Source organism: Phocoena phocoena, chromosome 18, assembly GCF_963924675.1.
Source record: "Phocoena phocoena chromosome 18, mPhoPho1.1, whole genome shotgun sequence".
Taxonomy (NCBI): Eukaryota; Metazoa; Chordata; class Mammalia; order Artiodactyla; family Phocoenidae; genus Phocoena; species Phocoena phocoena.
In genome coordinates this window covers 4,926,146-4,941,988 of record NC_089236.1, presented here as the reverse complement: position 1 = coordinate 4,941,988, position 15,843 = coordinate 4,926,146, and positions in this window count along the sequence as shown.

The window sequence follows — 15,843 nt, the reverse complement described above, 5'->3', positions numbered from 1 at the left end:
CTTGAAAGTACACACTGAGGTATTTGGGTACCTGAAAAGAAACCAGCAAATACTCCCAGGAAGGTGGGTGTGAAGACTCCAGGAGCCCTGGGGGGACGAGTTGGGTTTATTGCTCATCCCTGGAGTCTGGGAGAGTCTGGCTGGAGGTACAAATTGGAGAGTTTCGAACTAGATTTTTAGGACCTTTAGCGATTTAAAAGCCACCTCCCAGATAATTTTACATTTCTGAGGCCTATCACCAGCCTTCTGGGCGCCAGCACCCAGCACACTCCCAAGGCGCGCCCCGGGGCTGCAAGGCCCCCCACCTGGCCTTGGCCAGGGGTAAGAGAGAGGCAGCCCAGCAGCCCAGCCTGCAGGGGCGGGAGCCTGGCCCTGCCTCCCCCTCCCACATCTAGGGGACCCTGTCCCCTACTAGTTCCCCTCGGAGCACTTCCTTCACAAATCCTGCCCACAAACTCAGTCTCAGGGTCTGCTCTGGTGAACCAAGATTCAAATCAGTTTATAAGGTTTATTCCAAAACACAATGGGCCTCTGCCAGCCCCACCCGGCCTCTCTCCAACCTCTTGTTCTCCAGAAGCAACAATTTTACATTCATCTCAGCTTTTTTCTTTTTTTTCGTATGTTCCTTTACATCTCTAAATAACATTTTCATAGTGCTACTTCTTGATTTTTCAGTTTTAGCCACTTTCTACTGATTTTTCCTTATGGGATATGAAGATTAAGAAAAACAGACACACACACACACACACACACACACACACACACACACACACACTTTCTCCATTCTCCTAAATGGTTATGAAGTAACAATACTGCTAGGTTACTCTTATATAGAATTTGCCACATGCCAGGCATTGTTCTAAGCATTTCACATGTATTAATTCATCTACTATCCCCCCAAACCCTATGCAATAGGTTCTGTTATGATCCCCATTTTACAGATAAGGAAATTGAGTCAGAGTGAACGGCCTGCCCACCCGCACAGCTCATAAGTGGGTTATCATGATTGAGTAAAGATTTGGACCTAGTCGGTCTGGCCTCAGGGTCTGTGCTCTCAATCACGGTTATATGGCTGGGATTATGCCATAACTTTAGTGAGACCAGACTTCAGGATTTTTACTAATATGATTATATCAGTGTTATCAACAGCTGATCCAGGTAGTAAACTGTGATTTCTCTTTCCTTCTTGCAAAACTTTTAAATTTAGCCAGAGTTTAAGAGCTGTCTGTTTTTTGTTGTCGTTGTGGCTTACCTGGTCTTTCGTGTTTTTTGTACTTATCTCTAATTCAGCCTAACTGCCGAGAGTCAGCTAAAGCTTCTCTCAACACGCTCCAACACATCAGGCATTCTTTCAGCTTTATCTTCTTGGAGAAATTTCTCCTGGAGCACTTCTGACCGGTTCCCATCTGGACTGACTGCTCCCAGGACCTGCTGCGGAAACTGGAAACTCTGAGGGTCCTCTCCTTCTCCTGGTGTCCTGACATCTCACGAGGATACACAGAGGTGTGTCTCGTTGTGGCCTGTTTTCACCATTGGGCTGGGCACAGAGTGGACTCTTGTAATCTGAAACCCATGCCCTGAATCTTTGGAGATTTTCTTGGATTACTTCTTAAATGATGCCCTTAATCCTCTAATGTTTTCATCTGTTCATGTCTATTTTGTTTTTCTTTTTGATCTGTTTTCTGGAAGATTGCCCCAGCTTCATCTTCTAACCTACTGAGTTTTTCAAATATTCTATACTGTTTTTATGTTTTTATATCTTCTGCTATCATATTTAAATTTTTAAAAATTTGCTCTCTTTTTTTTAAACATGTATGCTTTTTCTTTATCAATTTATGTCTTTCATTGTATCCTATGCTCTGGCTTCTGCCCTTAGCACTCTCGTGAAACATTTGTCCAAGTTTGTTTATTTGTCTGCTTGTTTGTTTGTTTGCTTCTTTCTTTCTTATTGAGGTATAGTTGATTTACAATATTATGTAAGTTTCAGATGTATAACATACTGATTCACAATTTTTAAGGATTATACTCCATTTATAGTTACTATAAAATGTTGGCTACATTCCTTGTGCTGTACAATATATCCTTAGAGTTTATTTATTTTATACATAGTAGCTTATACCTCTTAATCCCATAACACTATCTTGCCCCTCTCTACTTCCCTCTCCCCACTGGTAACCACTAGTTTGTTTTCTAGATCTGTGAGTCTGTTTCTTTTTTGTTATATCTGCTGGTTTGTTTTGTTTTTTTAGATTCCACATATAAGTGATATCATACAGTACTTGTCTTTCTCTGTCTGGCTAATTTCACTAAGCATAATATTCTCTAGGCCCAGCCACATTGCTACAAATGGCATTACTTCATTCTTTTTTGTGGCTGAATAATATTCCGTTGTATATATATGGAATATATATTTTTTTTACATCTTTTTTATCCATTCCTCTGTTGTTGGGTTGCTCCCATGTCTTGGCTACTGTAAATAATGCTTCTAGGAACACTGGGGTACATGTATATTTTCAAAACAGTGTTTTTGGGTTTTGGGGGTATGTACCAGGAGCGGAATTGATGGATTACTAATTATTAGAGAAATGCAAATCAAAACCACAATGAGGTATCACCTCATACATGTCAGAATGGCCATCATCAAAAGTCTACAAATAACAAATGTTGGCAAGGATGTGGAGAAAAGGGAGCCCTCCTGCACTGTTGGTGGGAATGTAAATTGATACAGTCACTATGGAGAACAGTATGGAGGGTCCTTAAAAAACTGACCGTGCAGTTTTGACTCTACAATTGCAGCAAGCAGCCGGGCTTGCTGCGGCTTCGCAAACGCAGGTTTGCCAGGCGATCCCAGCTTTCTTCTGAGAAGAAACCAAACAGAGCCATCTTGTGGTGGAAAAACGATGCACACGTTTCAGCCTAAAGCTTGAATTAGGTTCTATGTGACATGGGCGGGTGTAAATGTATCTGCATACTCTCATACCCTTGGTTCCTCCCACACGGTCGGGAAGCATTTTAAAGTGGTCGGCAAATGTTGACAGCAATCTACACTTGTCCCGCTAACACATTTACCACAGGTAATTAACTTAACTACCTGATAAAAATGTTATTGGCGTGCTATAATGCTCACTGTTTTCAGAAGAGACTTTGACTGACAGTTGCCCACACTGTGTCCTCGGTTATCTTTATAGGCACGTAATCGAATCCAAATTCGGTCATTAGTTTGTGATTTGATCGAAGTAAACAGCTACACTGGATAGTCGTGATCCCCAAACGTTTATTATTTGCCCCAACCATGTGGTTTGGATTTTTATGTTGTGAAAAATAATAATAAATTAGATTGCTCCCCAAGGCTGTCGAAAGCTGTGCAGCCATGCTCTGCGTCTAATTCATCAGAGATGATACGAGATGCAGAACGTCCATTTGTAGGCATCAGGACTCGTGCTGCGGCTCCTGGGAGCAGCGGTCATTTCATGGGGGCCGTTTAGGGGTGCGAACAGCTGCATATGCTGCGTTCTCGAGGCCCACAGAGCGAAACCCCCCCCCCGCCAGTGCACACGGGGGGCGACTTTCAGAGTGCGGCTGCCACCTGAGCTCGGGCTGTCCGCTCCTTCAAGCTCCCACGTCACCTGCGTCTGCAGGGCTGTCATAAACAGCTTTGCCAACACGTAGCGGTTGTGACTGGTGATGCCCGTGTGCTTTTCTGCACACAAACTTCGGCCCTCAAATAAGCAAACCTAAGCTCCCAACTTGAACTCTCATTACGAGAGACGTTTTTTAAGGATGTGGTGACTGATGCGGGATGACTGCCCGGAGAGTGAGGAACCTTCCGTTGCCTCCACTGATGTGGCCCCTGCTCAGCAACCGGACTGGCATTGAGAGAGGAGGCCTTTGGGGCTGTGCTTAGCAAAGCCAAGCCTCAGGCCCACAGGCCATGGGACCCTAAGAGCCTCAGCTGGAGTAGATGTTTCCAGGCACGAAGGAACAATCGCCCGCCCAGATCGGGGGGGGGGGGGTAACCTGTCACAGATGACTTTGGCCACACTCTTAAAGTCAGCTAAGACAGAATTCTGTTCAATTCTTAAAATGAGCTGTGCTCCCCGTACCCATAGGGCAACCCACACTGTGCCTCCTGCTTCTTCACACTGGTCCAGACCCAACCTGGGCCAACCTGATCTTTGCCCAGCAGATGCGGAGGTGCCTGCCCGGCCTCAGCCCTGGGCCCACGAGGGCCTCTGAGCCCTCTGACTTCCTGCGGAGGCCTGCAGGCTGTGCGGGGGGTTGGCACCCAGCTCTGCCGGCCTCATTCGGTTGTCTCATCGTTTCCTGTGTGCCATGTAACAGCCACGTCTCCCCAGGGGGATGGTAAATGCCACAAAAGCCACGGGCAGCCAGTGTGGAAGAGGTAATAGGATTCATTTGTTGGTCTAACAGGTACTGAGCGCCTGCTATGTACCAGGCGCTGCTCTGAGCATGGGAAGACATCCATGAACAAAGAGATACATCACATTCTAGATGTCGAATCCGAAGCATGGTCCAAGGTCACCCAGGAGCCTGGGGGCCGGAGACAGAAATAAAATCAGAGTCCTCAATGATGAAAGTCAATCAGACTCCCCAGCTCCCGATTTCTCGTGCACCACGGGACACGGATGTACGTTTGCGGGTGGGGTGTAAGCTCTGGGAACCTCGCGGCTCCTAGCATCTGAGACACCCCAGTCTCTGATCCAGCGGTTCTCACAAAATATGCAGCATTTGTCCCGTGGCGGGGGACCTGATGAAGAGCGAGTGTTGGACACGGCAAGGCTGTTTCCAGCTGCCTCGTTAACACGTGGCAATGCTCACTTGACACAGAGGCCGAAAGCAGCAGGAACTCAGGGAGGTGTTTGTACTGCCGATTTCAATTACCCTTAGCAAATACAGTTCACTTTATAGAGCAAACAGCAGAGGCCAGTTAACGTACGGGGCAAAAGAGAAAGAACTTTACCCATCATTAATGTTTTACTACCTTTCTCAAAAAGTGTAAACTTTAACCCCCAAGTCAAGTCTCAACTGAGGCTGAGGCGGTCCGGCTGCTGGGTCAGTTCCGGGTGCCGGTTTGTCAGTGGACCAAAGTTGTTTCGATCAGGAGAAACAAAGAAGCAGAAAGGTAAGCTCTTTAAAGCACACCACGAAGCAGACCCAGAATTTCCCAGGCAGAGATAACCGGCCACTTGGCCCTCATTTGGAGGATGAAGGGCTGTCTGCCCAAGCGCTCCCTCATCTGGGGTGGAGCTGGGCCTTTGTAGTGACCAGCGGTCAGGGAAGGCCTTCCACCTGGAGCAGAGTGGCCGGGTGCTGCCTGAGACCTGCTGTGACTGACTTGGCCCCAGAGATGCTGTGATGGCCACCAGAAGGATGTGACGCTTCCACAAAGATGCCACACTTATGTCAGGAGCCGCCAGCACAGACCTGATTGAGCACGGGGACTCCAAGTCTGAGTCTGATTTGGGGGAGAGAGCGTCTACGTGTGAGATGTACAGGGTCCACAGGACGCCCCAGAGCCTGTGAGGTAGGGCTTCCATGGCCCGCCGCCCACCTGGGAAATGAGGCAAAATCCAGGTCCTTCCCTCCTTCCTCATGTATGAATGACAGGCCATCCCAGACACTTTCGCTTTTATAGATGACTCATGCCTAATTATTTGTGACCCGACGGTGAGCCATTAGGAGTTAGCACAATGTATTATTCACAAACTAAAATTAACACAGGGCTGGATACACTGAGAGCCCCACTCAGGGCACCCCCAATCTAGAGGTCTGGCTGCCGCGAGGCCTGGCTCTGGGGCGCCTGCAGCATAGCTGGGATCCTGAAGTCTGGGGAGGGACACTTTGTTATCAGGCTGTCGTGAGCAGGTTGTGCTTCACAATTGCCGCTTTTCTGGCTTTTAAATTACAACTTACTGTTGGTTTAGCTTTGTTACCATGCACTGAGTTTGGTGTGGGTTGTTTGATTAGCCCTGCGGTATGTAGGGGTACGTTAGCATCTGCCTATACTTTCCTAGTCTTTACACAGTAACGCACCAATGCATTGCAGTTCCAGTGTGAACCACCAATGCCCCTACTGCGAAGTCAGAAGTGTGCATAGGGACTTCCCTGGTGGCGCAGTGGACAAGAATCCGCCTGCCAATGCAGGGGATGGGTTCGATCCCTGTTCTGGGAAGATCCCACACGCTGCGGAGCAACTAAGCCCGTGCGCCACAACTATTGAGACTGCACTCTAGAGCCCACGAGCCACAACTACTGAGCCCACGTGTCACAGCTACTGAAGCCTGCGTGCCTAGAGCCCGTGCTCCGCAACGAGAGAAGCCACTGCAGTGAGAAGCCCGCGCACTGCAACGAAGAGTAGCCCCGCTTGCTGCAACTACAGAAAACCCGCACACAGCAATGAAGACCCAACACAGCCAAAAATAGATAAAAATTAAATCTTAAAAAAAAAATGTGTGCATAATTCTGCCAAATGTATCCAAGGAGCCCTTTTTCTATGTCATATGGAAACCAGTGGAGGTAGGTAGGCCATAAGGGATTTAGTTTGTCAAAGTGGGTTGCTAAGAGTTCTACAAGTCTGGCATTACATTGGCACTAATGTCTGCAGTAGATACTAAGCAACCAGTTCTCAGGGGTAAAAATGTGTGTATGTTGTGTGTGTGTGTGTATATAATGTACGTAATATATAGGTTTACTGTACATTATTATTGTAGAATAATGTATAATACATACGTTTATTTTATATTATTACTGATGTAGATGTGTGACACAATTTACAAATTTTAAAAAATAGGTAATACTCTTGATTGTAAGTTCCATTTAGCTAGTTGATTCTCACAGAATGCTTTCCGTTGATCTTTGTTGCTTGTATCCACGGCCAATCTATATGTGCAGTTGATGAACAAACATAGTTCCAACGGAACTGTTAGTTGAGATTTTTGTTTAACCGTAAAAGTAAAACAACAAAGACTATATCAAAACTTCAGTTATTTATCGATGACGTGTGTGAATTCTTTGCTTCGTCAGATAGTATTTTCATGCACTGGAAGGACACATTTTGAGTTTTTCAGCTATTCACAATTTAACAGCTATACACATAATATACGTTTTCGGTTTCATCTGCAGTATTAACATTTTCTCCATCACACTTTCTTAAGTCTAGACAATCAACAAAATAATAAATCCGGCCCTGATTTATAATCAACCCCTGATTGATTTAACAATGAATCAAGCATTTTGCCAGTTTCTATGGTGCACACAGTCCCACCAAGGCCGGTTTCTGTCTACTGACATAACATCACTGAACGTGGGGTTGGTAAGAGATGCCCAGTAATGCACCCTTATAGGGTTTCCACAATAACCCAAATAATCTCAAGAACATAGATGATAGTAAAATGCAGTAAAAGACAAATAGTAAGTAATCAACTTTGAGTTATTACCACCTTCTTTTCTTACATCATTTATTATTAAGAATGGCTGGGCTTCCCTGGTGGCGCGGTGGTTGGGAGTCCGCCTGCCGATGCAGGGGACACGGGTTCGTGCTCCGGTCCAGGAGGATCCCACCTGCCGCGGAGAGGCTGGGCCCGTGAGCCATGGCCGCTGAGCCTGCGCGTCCGGAGCCTGTGCTCCGCAACGAGAGAGGCCACAACGATGAGAGGCCCCCGTACAGGAAAAAAAAAAAAAAAAAGAATGGCTTGTTTAATAACTGACTTGGAAGGCCCCTGAAGATTCTCGGGAGCCTGTACCAGCTGGCCTGGTACACCTTTGTGCGTGTGGCAGTGAAGGTAGCTGTGATTTAAGAGAAGCTCTTTATTCTTTCAGACACAGTGATTGTTTCCCATTTCGACTTCCTTCAGCTTATAATTTGGCTGCCTCTAGGCCTGGCCCACCCCCTTCGATGTCAGCCCCTGCCCCTCATCACAGTCTTGCCCACCCCTGGGACCAGGATGGAGCTGTGGCTGCAGAGCCTGGCTACAGGGGATGAATGGGCAGGTCTGCACTTGCGGCCCCGCCGGAAGCACAGCACCTGCCATAAAGAGGAAAAGCTAGAAGCAGTTTGAAAATTAGGAAGCAAGTAGCAGCCAGTGACTAAAAGCCTAGCGCAGCCATAAAAATCCGCCCCGGGTTACATCTTGAGAAACAAGGTGTAGGCTTTTAAAGTGTTTAATTTTCTCTCCGTTAAAAACTTAACCCAAAACTTTAATTACAGGCAGATCATAAAACTCAGATCCAGTATCAAAGGACATGTCCAAGGATATGTATGGATGATTCATACATCTGGCAGCGCGTTATCAAAGGACTAACAGTGTTCTTTTTCACCCTGGGTAACTGCACTGGCCCTTTTATTGGTCAAGTGTGGAGATTTTTAAAGTTTTATTTTTTATAATATCCAGTTCTTAATGACAACAGGTCTTAATGTTTTTCACCAAGGGCCCATTCATTTAAAAATATAACCAGGCAAAAACATTTTCTCCATCTCCCACTCGCACTTTTTTGTTGGAATGAGCTGGGATCCTTCAGAGGAGGTCCTGCTGTCTTCCTGGCCTCCTTCCATCCAGACTCTTCCAGACCTGCTCCCAGCCTCCGTTCTCACCACCTGCTTCTCCAGTAAGGAAGTACCATAGACTTTGAAACTATTCTCTTCTCAGAAGAACCCTCACCTCTGATCTTGGGAAAAAACGTTTTAAAAAACAAACAAGCAAATCATTAATTTGGAAGCCATCCTGGATTTGGGTGCTCAAATCTGCCCTTTGAAAAGCACTACAGGAAAGCTATATTTAAATAAGTACCTTCTTTTCATGGTAGATATTAAATAATCGGTTGAACAAGAAAAATTAAATCACTTCTTCCTGATCTGAGAAGCCTGAAAAAGCAGCCAGCCTCATAACTTCCTTTCCCGTAGTCAGGGGAAACAGCAAGCTTGAGATGCATCAGCTGGTTTCCAAGAGGGACTGGAGAGGTAAGGGTGCAGGTGGCACCGCTGAAACACAACTGTCACCCACAGTTTGAACAACTTGCATGCTGACGGCATTTACGTACATTCAAATGGACCCTTTTCTTTGTGCCAGATGGTGTATTGACATAACTGCCTTCGTGTAAAGATCTTTTGATGACAAATGCGTTTTAGTTTCTGGAGGGGGAAGCATTTCTTGCTGGGCTTAATCGATGAGGTTTAAATGTCCCCTTTCTTCTCTGAGATCCAGCTCTCAGCTCATCTCACGTTGTGAGTCTCAGGGTGCAGGGAGCAATGGACTAAGTGTCTGGTTTTGCAACTTGCCCAGGTCCCCCAGGGGCTCCGGAACCATCCCCGCCGGGATCTGCTCCCTCTGTGCCCCCATCTGCTCCCCTGTTCGATGGGTATCCTAACACAGCAGTCGCTCCCCTTCTTTCCTGGGGAGGTTGTCAGCCCAGTAAGACAAGGGGTGTGCACGTGCTTTATCTGAACCTCCCCCAGCCCCAATGCAGTGGGGGTGGAGTTTCCACAATCGGCCAAGAATGTAAAACTGGCTGTTTGAACCACAGTCTCTTCTATGAGCTTATGCAGGTGTCCAGTGTTGGACCACAGTCTGTACATTTGTCTGTAAATGCCAGAAGTCCAAGTTCCCTTCTGGGGCTGGTGGATGAGAAGGATGAGGGGTGAAGCTGGATCTCCTTCCCAGAATGAAGAACTGAGCAAATTGGCCTCATGGCAGCACCTTGGGGGGACTAGCCATGACTCCTAGAATGTTATTTGCTCACAAGAAGTTGTTGACTAAATGATACTCAACCTAAAGTAGAAAACAATCCTCTGATATATGCCTCAAATAACTACAGACAAATAGCTATAGTTGGAATAAAATTCTTATTAAAATGTTTCCATCTATATTTTGGTCAGATTTCACTTCTCAGGATAAACTTATGTATTATGGAAAAAACAGCCTAAATTAATACAAACACAGGGAAAAAACTCTAACAGAAACTGGAAATTTCTGTAACTTCTGCCCAATCCAGAAATTTGGGATATGTTAGATGAGACATCACCTACAGAACCAGGAATTGAGAGCATTTCCTAGGCACGAGTAATAGATTCAGCTAAATAGGATTGATGTCCGGTCACCATTTTCAAAGACAAATAATCATCCAGACTATAGGGACCAATGCACAACCAAAGTGGACATTTAACGAACATTTAACAAATAAACATGTTTGATGCTAATGATAACAGTAAGTGTTTTACAGATTTGGATCAGTGCGGTAAAATACCTATGGGTCTGTATCAGCCATGAGATCACTGGTCTAAGGTCCAAAGAAAACATAATACTTCATTTTAATGTGCTTACGCATTACATGTAATTAGGGCTCTCACACGCTCTACGTATGTGAGCATATGTCATACTTTGCGCTTTTAAAAAGCACAACCTCATATATTTGAACTTTATCGCAAAATTATAAGAAAGTGTGTTATTCCAGTTTATAGATAAATAAATTAGAATATGGAAGTTTTTAAAAACGTTGAATGAATATAAGGGAGATGATCCGCCTTAAGTTACACAATTCTGTAGTTGAGAGAATTCTGAGCCAGAATGATACCCCAAGTGTCTAGGCTCAAGCTGCCCTCTGCAGAACCTCGGAGGGGCCTCCAGACACTCTTCTGAGACCCTACACAGGCGGCAGGCCCGAAAGAAATGTGGTCCTCCAACCCCCTTCTGACTGCTGACCCCCCATCCTTTGTCTGCTGTCCTGGGATTGTGAGATTTTATTTGAGGCGGCTCTTTCTTTGGCTTCCCCTAACTCTTTGATAAGGGAACTTGATAAGAGAAGCCTCAAGAGACGTGTGTTTTCAGGGAGGGGATGTTGATAATTGTAGGTGAGATGGAGAATTGTACTACTCTGGTGACAGAATTATTTGCAAACGCTTGTGCGCACACATACATCATAAAGAATGGAGACGGGAACAGCGCGAGAAGAGGGAACAGGAAGAAAGATGTGCTCGGAGGAGGGGGAACATCGAGAGGAGGAGAGACAAGGAAACAAAAACATCACTCGCTGGTTTCCAGACACTGAATGAGTATAATTCTGATAACAACTCTTTCAACAAATATATTCATCCTCTCTAATACAGTCTTCAAAGAATTTTTTTAATGGTGGTAAAATACAAATAACATAGTTTACCATCCTAATTATTTTAGGCTGTATAGGTCAGGGGCAATAAATATTTTCAAACTGTTGTGCAAACATCACCACCACCCATCCCCAGAAGTCTCTTCATCTTGCAAAACTGACACCCCATATCCATTAAACAATGACTCCCCATTCCCACCCGCTCCTGCCCCTGGCAGGCTTTCTTTATTTTCTGTCTCTATGGATTTGACTCATCTTAGATACCTCACATAGGTGGAATCATACATTATGTGTCCTTCTGTGACTGCCTTATTTCATTTAGCAGGATGTGCTCAAGGTTCATCCATGTTGTAGCATGTGTCAGAATTCCCCTTTAAAGGCTGAATAATAAGTATTCCATTGTACATAGACCACATTTTGTTTATCTGCTCATCTGTCAGTGGACATTTGGGTTGCTTCCACCTTTTGGCTACTATGAATAGTGCTGCTATGGACATGGGTGTAGCGATATCTGTTCAAGTCTGTGGTTTTGCGTATACATACCTAGAAGGAGAATTGTTGGATCACATGGTAATTCTATATTTCATTTTAATTTATTAAATTTTAATTTTAACTTATTAAATTTTAATTTTAACTTATTAAATTCAATTTATTAAATTTTAATTGTGGCTAAAATATCCCACATAAAAGTTATCATCATAACAATTTCCAAGCATATAGTTCAATAGTGTTAATCCATTCTTAACTTTTTGAGGAAGCACTATACTGGCTTCCATAGTCTCTAATACACTCTTATTTTCATCAGCAGCAAATGAGACAATAAAAGTGACGCTCTTATATGAGTAAATTTAAATTCAATATGTACTAACTGGGCTTCCCTGGTGGTGCAGTGGTTAGGAGTCCGCCTGCCAAAGGTAGGGGACACAGGTTCGAGCCTTGGTCCGGGAAGATCGCACATGCTGAGGAGCAACTAAGTCCGTGCACCACAACTACTGAGCCTGCGCTCTAGAGCCCACAAGCCACAACTACTGAGCCTGGTGCTACAACTACTGGAGCCCGTGCGCCTAGAGCCCGTGCTCCACAACAAGAGAAGCCACCGCAATGAGAAGCCCGCGCACCGCCAACAAAGACCCAACATGGCCAAAAATTAATTAATTATAAAAACTGTATTAACTAACAATAACAACAGCAACAATAAAAATAGTAATAATGAGGGGAGTTGGGGAGGGATGGATTGGGAGATTGGAGTTAGCAGATGCAAACTATTATATATAGAATGGATAAACAGCAAGGTCCTACTGTAAAGCACAGGGAACTATATTCAATATCCTGTGATAAACCATAATGGAAAAGAATGTGAAAAAATGCATACATATGTATAACTGAATCACTTTGCTGTACAGCAGAAATTAACACAACATTGTAAATCAACTACACTTCAATTTCAAAAACTAGTAATAATGCTGCGATTTGGTGACAACTTACGGGGGACTTGCTATTGTGGGACACTGAGCCAGGCCCTGCAGCTGATGCAAAAACCTATAGGACACTCTCTTTGCCTTCACCACGCTTATGATTTCCCTGGAGAGACAAACCTGTGCGCACCTAACGCATAATTAAGCAGAAGCAGCAGAAGTGCGTGCAGAGGTGCGGGAGCTGGGGCGGCGGTGGGCAAGAGCCTGTCGGATGCATCTCTTCTCAGCTCCAGTGGCAGTGACATCATGGTGGTGGCTGGAAGTCAGCCAGGGTGGGAGTGTTTACACCACGGCATCACAAACACTGCAAATCAGGCTCATTTTCCCTCCCCAAAGAGCTGGTTGTTAAACTTTACCAGCAGACCACTGAGCACGCCTGAGATGAGAACCCCGAAAAGAGCATTTTGGGATGGAGTGTACCAAGGAATTTCACAGATGAGAAGATATTTGAACTGGGATTCTCAGGCAGAAGAACGTCTGTGTCTGGGAAGCCTCTCCTCATGGGCTCTGCTCTCTTTTGCCATTTTTTTCTGTCAGTCAGGGATTTGTTTCTCAGCTCCAGGCCTTGGAAGAGAAATGACAGTGGGAGCAGACCTGTGAGGCACCCAGTACCCTTGTGCACATCCCTCTGAAATCACACCGGACGTGACAGTGATGAACTTGTGCTCTGGGATCAAATCTCTGAGCAGACCGTCTTTAAAGTGAGAGGAGCACAGCAAGAAGCTGATCGGATGCAGCACCCCAGACAGAAGTCCCCAATCCTGGATGTTTTCCTGTTCAGCTCAACCTAAAGTAGCAAAATCACCAAAACAAATCTTGTCCTTCAGAGACTATCATATGTATTGATTTGCATTAAAAGAAAAGAAGTTTCAGGGGCAATATAGGGGTAGGGGAGTAAGAGGTATGAACAATTAGGTATAAAATAAGCTACACGGATACACTGCACAACACAGGGAATGTAGCCAATATATAGTAACTATAAATGGAGTATAACCTTTAAATATTGTGAGTCACTATTTTGTATGCCTGTAACAATAATATTGTACAGCAACTATACTTCAGTTATAAAAATAATTTTAAAATTAAAAAATAATAATAATTTAAAAATTTTTAAAAGAAGTTTCTTGAAACAATGTGGTTGTAAAGATCAAATGAGCTAACTGTACATCAAAAAGTTTTGTAAATTGCAAAGTGCTATACAAAATCAGAAATGTAGTAATAAAATATTTGTAAAAAATTTCATATGAGGGTCCACATTCTCCATTAATTCCATTTTCTTTTTGTTATAATTACATAAATTGACTTTAAAGCAATTATTGAATCATTAAACGTTTATGAAAGATGTGTGTTGTCCAAATAAGACACTATCGCTTCTTGTATGTACCTGAACAGTCTTACACATAAATACTAAGAAATCACACCTACATCTGTAAAAATGGGAAAGGGGTGTATGCTTCTTGTGTGTTCTCCGACAGAGGATTTCTAGCCAGCTGGAGCATCCGGTGAGATTACTAAAACTACCTATGTTTAGCTTTGGCACCTTTTTAAAAGTCAAAAGAGGCATTTGCAGGGAGCAGTAAAAAGCCATTACATACGCAGAACAATGGAAGCTCCTCAGCATCTGGGAAGGACACACATCTGTCTTCTGTCTATTCCTTCCCTGTCTCCCTGAATCAACTTTTATGGGGGTGGGGGGGGGTAGGAGGGTGTCGTAAATATCCTGTTCTATCGGAACCCGTGTGTTCACAATACCCCTGTGGTTATAAACACGAGATGCGCTTTCAGGAAAGAGGTGCACTCAAGTAAGCAGAGATCTTTGTGACAGTGGCCTCCGTGTGGGCCACAGGCCAGCTAATCACATTACCATGAGAGCCAAGAGGTGGCCCGTAGACAGTGAAATAAAGACGAGGGGAAAAGCAAGACTAATCTCATTAAAAGGAAAGCTAAGAGAGACGCTGCTTTTCCAGAGCTGCTGGAAACGCCCCATTTTCCCAGGACTGGGTCACCTGTGCATCGTGGGCCCTGGGGCTGGGTCAGAAGCTTTGTTCGGGCCCCCAAAAGCTGGCCCTCACTGAGACCTTGACTTTTTAAGAAAAAACAGACCTCACTGCCCCTCCCCCGCAAAAGCCTTCTGGAGACTCTGTTTTCCTTCATTATCCTGTTTTCAGTTTACTACTCCCTGAATTGTCTACAAGGACTAAGTCCTCCAAAGACTTGAACAAAAAGTCAAGCTTTGCATGTCTTCTGAAACCTTGAAGAAAGAACCTAAATGAAATCTGAGGAAATCCACTAGATCAGTAATTCCCAAAGTGGGTCTACAGATCCCTGGGGGCCCAAGACATTTCCAGGGGGTCTCCCGGGTTCCCCTTTTTCAACTGCGTATCTGCGGGAGGCTGGGCTTTCTTCTATGCTTCACCTCAACCAACAGATTACAACAGATTGAAGCAAACATAGGAACCCAGCCTTTAAAGGGATTTGCAAAAATGGAAAACAGTGGTACCATTCTCACTGTTTTGTCGTTTCAGAAAATATAATTCTTTTAAATAAAATATTTATGTTAACAGATAAAGGATTTATTACTGTTATTTTAAGTGAATTAATAAAAAAATTTTTTTAATTTCTGGGTGTTTGTTTCAAAGAGAGTAAATATGGGTAGATATAACCCACATAAACAAAAGCTCTTTGGGGTCCTCAATAACTTTCAGGAATGTAAAGAGGTCCTGAGATCCAAAAGTTTCAGAACTGCTGCACTAGAAAGACATGAAAATACCTAATTGTAGGGCTTCCCTGGTGGTGCAGTGGTTGAGAGTCCGCCTGCCGATGCAGGGGACACGGGTTCGTGCCCCGGTCTGGGAAGATCCCACATGCCGCGGAGCGGCTGGGCCCGTGAGCCATGGCCGCTGAGCCTGCGCATCCGGAGCCTGTGCTCCGCAACGGGAGAGGCCACAGCGGTGAGAGGCCCGCGTACCGCAAAAAAAAACCCAAAAACAAACAAACAAAAAATAATATTTAATTGTAAACATTGCTCATTGTTCTAAGCCTTAATTTTGAAGACTGCAGGCTAACTTCAACGTTTGGACGACAACAGGGATTTTCCTCAAACTGTTCATGAAACACTCTAAGGCCAAAGCCTTAAATCAGCCTTTGATTGAAGACACGTGATGTACAAAGAATGAAGAACTGTAGAAATCCAGTGGTTCCAGGGAAATGGCAAAGACGGAAGATAAGTCATTTACCCAAGAAGGTGAGT